We start from the raw sequence: 7,069 nt of genomic DNA on the forward strand, positions 1-7,069 counted from the left end.
CCTCACCAAGTCTAAATCCGGCACTGCCCTGGACGTGCAGCGCTCCCTCTCCCCCCGGCCGCGCAGCGCTCCCTCTCCCCCTGGCCGCGCAGCGCGCTCCCTCTCCCCACGGCCGCGCAGCGCGCTCCCTCTCCCCCCAGGCCGCGCAGCGCGCTCCCTCTCCCCCCGGCCGCGCAGCGCTCCCTCTCCCCCCGGCTGCGCAGCGCGCTCCCTCTCCCCCCGGCCGCGCAGCGCGCTCCCTCTCCCCCGGCCGCGCAGCGCGCTCCCTCTCCCCCCGGCCGCGCAGCGCGCTCCCTCTCCCCCCGGCCGCGCAGCGCGCTCCCTCTCCCCCCGGCCGCGCAGCGCGCTCTCTCCCCCCGGCCGCGCAGCGCGCTCCCTCTGCCCCCGGCCGCGCAGCGCTCCCTCTCCCCCCGGCAGCGCAGCGCGCTCCCTCTCCCCCCCGGCCGCGCAGCGCGCTCTCTCCCCCGGCCGCGCAGCGCTCCCTCTCCCCCGGGCCGCGCAGCGCGATCTCTCCCCCGGCCGCGCAGCGCTCCCTCTCCCCGGGCCGCGCAGCGCGCTCTCTCCCCCGGCCGCACAGCGCTCCCTCTCCCCCGGCCGCGCAGCGTGCTCTCTCCCCCCGGCCGCGCAGCGTGCTCTCTCCCCCGGCCGCACAGCGCTCCCTCTCCCCCGGCCGCGCAGCGTGCTCTCTCCCCCGGCCGCGCAGCGCGCTCTCTCCCCCGGCCGCGCAGCGCGCTCCCTCTCCCCCGGCCGCGCAGCGTGCTCTCTCCCCCCGGCCGCGCAGCGCGCTCTCTCCCCCGGCCGCGCAGCGCGCTCTCTCCCCCGGCCGCGCAGCGTGCTCTCTCCCCCGGCCGCGCAGCGTGCTCTCTCCCCCGGCCGCGCAGCGTGCTCTCTCCCCCGGCCGCGCAGCGTGCTCTCTCCCCCGGCCGCACAGCGCTCCCTCTCCCCCGGCCGCGCAGCGCGCTCTCTCCCCCGGCCGCGCAGCGCGCTCTCTCCCCCGGCCGCGCAGCGCGCTCTCTCCCCCCCGGCCGCGCAGCGCTCCTTCTCCACCAGGCCGCGCAGCGCGCTCTCTCCCCCGGCCGCGCAGCGCGCTCTCTCCCCCGGCCGCGCAGCGCGCTCTCTCCCCCCCGGCCGCGCAGCGCGCTCTCTCCCCCCCGGCCGCGCAGCGCTCCCTCTCCCCCGGGCCGCGCAGCGCGCTCTCTCCCCCGGCCGCGCAGCGCGCTCTCTCCCCCGGCCGCGCAGCGCGCTCTCTCCCCCGGCCGCGCAGCGCTCCCTCTCCCCCGGCCGCGCAGCGCGCTCTCTCCCCCGGCCGCGCAGCGCGCTCTCTCCCCCGGCCGCGCAGCGCTCCCTCTCCCCCGGCCGCGCAGCGCGCTCTCTCCCCCGGCCGCGCAGCGCGCTCTCTCCCCCGGCCGCGCAGCGCGCTCTCTCCCCCGGCCGCGCAGCGCTCCCTCTCCCCCGGCCGCGCAGCGCGCTCTCTCCCCCAGCCGCGCAGCGCGCTCTCTCCCCCGGCCGCGCAGCGCGCTCTCTCCCCCAGCCGCGCAGCGCGCTCTCTCCCCCGGCCGCGCAGCGCGCTCTCTCCCCCAGCCGCGCAGCGCGCTCTCTCCCCCAGCCGCGCAGCGCGCTCTCTCCCCCGGCCGCGCAGCGCGCTCTCTCCCCCGGCCGCGCAGCGCGCTCTCTCCCCCAGCCGCGCAGCGCTCCCTCTCCCCCGGCCGCGCAGCTCGCTCTCTCCCCCGGGCCGCGCAGCGCTCCCTCTCCCCCAGCCGCGCAGCGCTCTCCCCCGGCCGCGCAGCGCGCTCTCTCCCCGGGCCGCGCAGCGCTCCCTCTCCCCCAGCCGCGCAGCGCTCTCCCCCGGCCGCGCAGCGCGCTCTCTCCCCCGGGCCGCGCAGCGCTCCCTCTCCCCCAGCCGCGCAGCGCTCTCCCCCGGGCCGCGCAGCGCGCTCTCTCCCCCGGCCGCGCAACGCGATCTCTCCCCCGGGCCGCGCAGCGCTCCCTCTCCCCCAGCCGCGCAGCGCTCTCCCCCGGCCGCGCAGCGCGCTCTCTCCCCCGGGCCGCGCAGCGCTCCCTCTCCCCCAGCCGCGCAGCGCTCTCCCCCGGGCCGCGCAGCGCGCTCTCTCCCCCGGCCGCGCAACGCGATCTCTCCCCCGGCCGCGCAGCGCGCACTCTCCCCCGGGCCGCGCAGCGCACTCTCTCCCCCGGCCGCGCAACGCGATCTCTCCCCCGGGCCGCGCAGCGCGCTCTCTCCCCCGGCCGCGCAGTGCGCTCTCTCCCCCGGCCGCGCAGTGCGCTCTCTCCCCCGGCCGCGAAACGCGCTCTCTCCCCCGGCCGCGCAGCGCGATCTCTCCCCCGGCTGCGCAGCGCGCTCTCTCCCCCGGCCGCGCAGCGCGCACAATCCCCCGGCCGCGCAGCGCGCTCTCTTCCCCGGCCGCGCAGCGCTCCCTCTCCCCCGGGCCGCGCAGCGCGCTCCCTCTCCCCCGGGCCGCGCAGCGCGCACAATCCCCCGGCCGCGCAGTGCGCTCTCTCCCCCGGCCGCGCAACGCGCTCTCTCCCCCGGCCGCGCAGCGTGCTCTCTCCCCCGGCCGCGCAGCGCGCTCTCTCCCCCGGCCGCGCAGCGCGCTCTCTCCCCCGGCCGCGCAGCGCGCTCTCTCCCCCGGCCGTGCAGCGCTCCCTCTCCCCCGGGCCGCGCAGCGCGATCTCTCCCCCGGCCGCGCAGCGCGCTCTCTCCCCCGGCCGCGCAGCGCGATCTCTCCCCCGGCCGCGCAGCGCGCTCTCTCCCCCCGGCCGCGCAGCGCGCTCTCTCCCCCGGCCGCGCAGCGCGCTCTCTCCCCCGGCCGCGCAGCGCGCTTTCTCCCCCGGCCGCGCAGCGCGCTCTCTCCCCCGGCCGCGCAGCGCGCTCTCTCCCCCGGACGCGCAGCGCGCTCTCTCCCCCGGCCGCGCAGCGTGCTCTCTCCCCCGGCCGCGCAGTGCGCTCTCTCCCCCGGCCGCGCAGCGCTCCCTCTCCCCCGGCCGCGCAGCGCGCTCTCTCCCCCGGCCGCGCAGCGCGCTCTCTCCCCCGGCCGCGCAGCGCGCTCTCTCCCCCGGCCGCGCAGCGCGCTCTCTCCCCCGGCCGCGCAGCGCGCTCTCTCCCCCGGCCGCGCAGCGCGCTCTCTCCCCCGGCCGCGCAGCGCGCTCTCTCCCCCCCGGCCGCGCAGCGTGCTCTCTCCCCCGGCCGCGCAGCGCGCTCTCTCCCCCCCGGCCGCGCAGCGCGCTCTTTCCCCCGGCCGCGCAGCGCGCCCTCTCCCCCGGCCGCGCAGTGCTCCCTCTCCCCTGGGCCGCGCAGCACGCTCTCTCCCCCGGCCGCGCAGCGTGCTCTCTCCCCCGGGCCGCGCAGCGCGCCCTCTCCCCCGGGCCGCGCAGCGCGCCCTCTCCCCCGGGCCGCGCAGCGCGCCCTCTCCCCCGGGCCGCGCAGCGCGCCCTCTCCCCCGGCCGCGCAGCGCTCCCTCTCCCCCCGGCCGCGCAGCGCGCTCTCCCCCCCGGCCGCGCAGCGCGCTCTCTCCCCCGGCCGCGCAGCGCGCTCTCTCCCCCGGCCGCGCAGCGCGCTCTCTCCCCCGGCCGCGCAGCGTGCTCTCTCCCCCGGCCGCGCAGCGCTCCCTCTCCCCCAGCCGCGCAGCGCGATCTCTCCCCCGGGCCGCGCAGCGCGCTCCCTCTCCCCCGGCCGCGCAGCGCGCTCTCTCCCCCGGGCCGCGCAGCGCGCACAATCCCCCGGCCGCGCAGTGCGCTCTCTCCCCCCGGCCGCGCAGCGCGCTCTCTCCCCCGGCCGCGCAGCGCGCTCTCTCCCCCGGCCGCGCAGCGTGCTCTCTCCCCCAGCCGCGCAGCGCGCTCTCTCCCCCGGCCGCGCAGCGCTCCCTCTCCCCCGGCCGCGCAGCGCGATCTCTCCCCCGGGCCGCGCAGCGCGCACAATCCCCCGGCCGCGCAGTGCGCTCTCTCCCCCGGCCGCGCAGCGCTCCCTCTCCACCTGGCCGCGCAGCGCGCTCTCTCCCCCGGCCGCGCAGCGCGATCTCTCCCCCGGCCGCGCAGCGCGCTCTCTCCCCCGGCCGTGCAGCGCTCCCTCTCCCCCGGGCCGCGCAGCGCGATCTCTCCCCCGGCCGCGCAGCGCGCTCTCTCCCCCCGGCCGCGCAGCGCGATCTCTCCCCCGGCCGCGCAGCGCGCTCTCTCCCCCCGGCCGCGCAGCGCGCTCTCTCCCCCGGCCGCGCAGCGCGCTCTCTCCCCCGGCCGCGCAGCGCGCTTTCTCCCCCGGCCGCGCAGCGCGCTCTCTCCCCCGGCCGCGCAGCGCGCTCTCTCCCCCGGCCGCGCAGCGCGCTCTCTCCCCCGGCCGCGCAGCGCGCTCTCTCCCCCGGCCGCGCAGCGCGCTCTCTCCCCCGGCCGCGCAGCGCGCTCTCTCCCCCCCGGCCGCGCAGCGTGCTCTCTCCCCCGGCCGCGCAGCGTGCTCTCTCCCCCGGCCGCGCAGTGCGCCCTCTCCCCCTGGCCACGCAGCGCTCCCTCTCCCCCGGGCCGCGCAGCGCGCCCTCTCCCCCGGCCGCGCAGCGCTCCCTCTCCCCTGGGCCGCGCAGCACGCTCTCTCCCCCGGCCGCGCAGCGCGCTCTCTCCCCCGGCCGCGCAGCGTGCTCTCTCCCCCGGCCGCGCAGTGCGCCCTCTCCCCCTGGCCACGCAGCGCTCCCTCTCCCCCGGCCGCGCAGCGCTCCCTCTCCCCCGGGCCGCGCAGCGCGCCCTCTCCCCCGGGCCGCGCAGCGCGCCCTCTCCCCCGGCCGCGCAGCGCTCCCTCTCCCCCCGGCCGCGCAGCGCGCTCTCCCCCCCGGCCGCGCAGCGCGCTCTCCCCCCCGGCCGCGCAGCGCGCTCTCCCCCCCGGCCACGCAGCGCGCTCTCTCCCCCGGCCGCGCAGCGCGCTCTCTCCCCCGGCCGCGCAGCGCGCTCTCTCCCCCGGCCGCGCAGCGTGCTCTCTCCCCCGGCCTGCAGCGCTCCCTCTCCCCCTGGCCGCGCAGCGCTCCCTCTCCCCCGGGTCGCGCAGCGCGCTCTCTCCCCCGGCCGCGCAGCGCTCCCTCTCCCCCGGGTCGCGCAGCGCGCTCTCTCCCCCGGCCTGCAGCGCGCTCTCTTCCACCAGATGAAGGAAACCCACGAGGACACAGGGAGAAGTGAAAACTCCACACAGCCAGAAACACACCCAGGTCCCTGGAGCTGTGAGGCTGCAGCGCTGCCAGATTATGTTTCTGATACATCATAAAGCAGAGGTAGATCCCTGCTCTGAGAACTAACACCAAAACACCCAAAGAGGAGTACCTCACCCTATAATCTGTAAAAGTGTGTGAGAAGCGGTGTGACCTTCGCTCAAGCAACTTCTAGTGGTTAAATAAAAATAAATCCCTGACACTCACTCCAAAATCAACACACAATTTATTTATCTAACAGTGAGCAAATGAATTAAAACTACTAACAAACTGAATAAGTCCCTAACTATTAACTATTCCTGAATAAAATAAGATTCTAATGGAATACTGTTTAAACAAATACAATTCCCACTCATTAACAAAAATAGAATTTAGTCACTCTCTAAATTACAACCAGGTTTTGTGTCTTCCAGAATATTCTGGGCCTTCTCTGTTGATTCTTCTGTCTGGAACTTCTTTCTTCTTTGGTACCTTTGCTATCTAGATGGTGCTTTCTCTAAGACATCGATGAAGCTATGAGAGCCAGCGATTCTTTCTCGAGAGAGAGTTGAGAGCTGAGAGCTGTTAGCTCTGGCAGGTGGCAGAGTTGCTCTCCCCTCTTTGTCCCACTGCCTCCTTCTTTTATACCCATGATGACATATCAATATTTCCCACAATAGGATTTGCTCCAGGTTGTCAAAACCATCAGATTTAAATTTAATAGGTTTTTGGTATCCAAGTGCCTGATTCAAATTGATCGGCTAAATTCAAAAGCCTGTTAAAGTTTATTTATTAGTTACAAGTAAGGCTTACATTAACACTACAATGAAGTTACTATGAAATTCCCCTAGTCGCCACAGTCCAGCGCCTGTCCAGGTCAATGCACCTAACCAGCACACCTTTTGGACTGTGGGAAGAAACCAGAGCACCCAGAGGAAACCCACGCAGACACAGGGAGAACGTGCAAACTCTACAGAGACAGTGACCCAAGCTGAGAATCAAACCCGGGTCCCTGGCGCTGTGAGGCAGCAGTGCTAACACTGTCCTACCATGCTGCCCATGCTGTCTTGAAAACTGCTGCTTGGCCTTTTGATACTAATGTTTCAGTTTGGGCTCTCTGTGTATTTGCATTTTAAATCTCTAAGCACAGAAAAAGCACCAGCTTTTAATGGGACCACGCAATACTCCCCCCCACCACCCCCCCCCACCCCACCCCCCAAGCACTTTACAATTTTACAAACACCAAATTCTAATCTCCTACCTCCCCAATTACAATGACTCTACCCAACTTCACAACAGATGTCCAACCTGAGGTAAGTCAGAACTTCCTCCCATTTAATACTGGATTGACCAAATCCTTTGCTGCTCTCCATCCTCTCTCGCCACTGCTGCAGCTTCAGGCATCGTTCACTTGGCATGGTGTTTGATCTGAGCCTAGTTTGCCAACTCGTAACTCTCCCTCACAAAGACAAGGCTTCTCTGACTTTTCCCGCCTCCATCCCCTCACCTCAGCTTTCACTGTTAAAACCTTCTGAACCCGGGGCTTGTTCCAACTGCTGAGAACTCAGCCTGGAGCAGGGATCAAAGCTCCAGGGCTTTGCTTTGCTGTAAGAGTTAGCGATACGCTTGGTCACTTGCAATGACTGTAGGAGAAATAGCAGCTCTCAGTCAGAAAGGGGTTACCAGAGAAAAACACTGGTTGCTTTTTCAGGTTAGTGAAGATAGTGACCAGGTTTCTAGTCACTGATCTCCCCACTGGAAGGAGCCAGTTCCAGGCATAATTCTTTACTGTTTCAACTCAGAAGGGTCACAAGTGTTCGACAAGTCAATGAGTGAGTGTGTGTACCGTACAGATTTGTACACACCATGTTGTACTGACAAGAAAAAGCACAGAG

Source organism: Mustelus asterias, chromosome 12, assembly GCF_964213995.1.
Source record: "Mustelus asterias chromosome 12, sMusAst1.hap1.1, whole genome shotgun sequence".
Classification (NCBI taxonomy): Eukaryota; Metazoa; Chordata; class Chondrichthyes; order Carcharhiniformes; family Triakidae; genus Mustelus; species Mustelus asterias.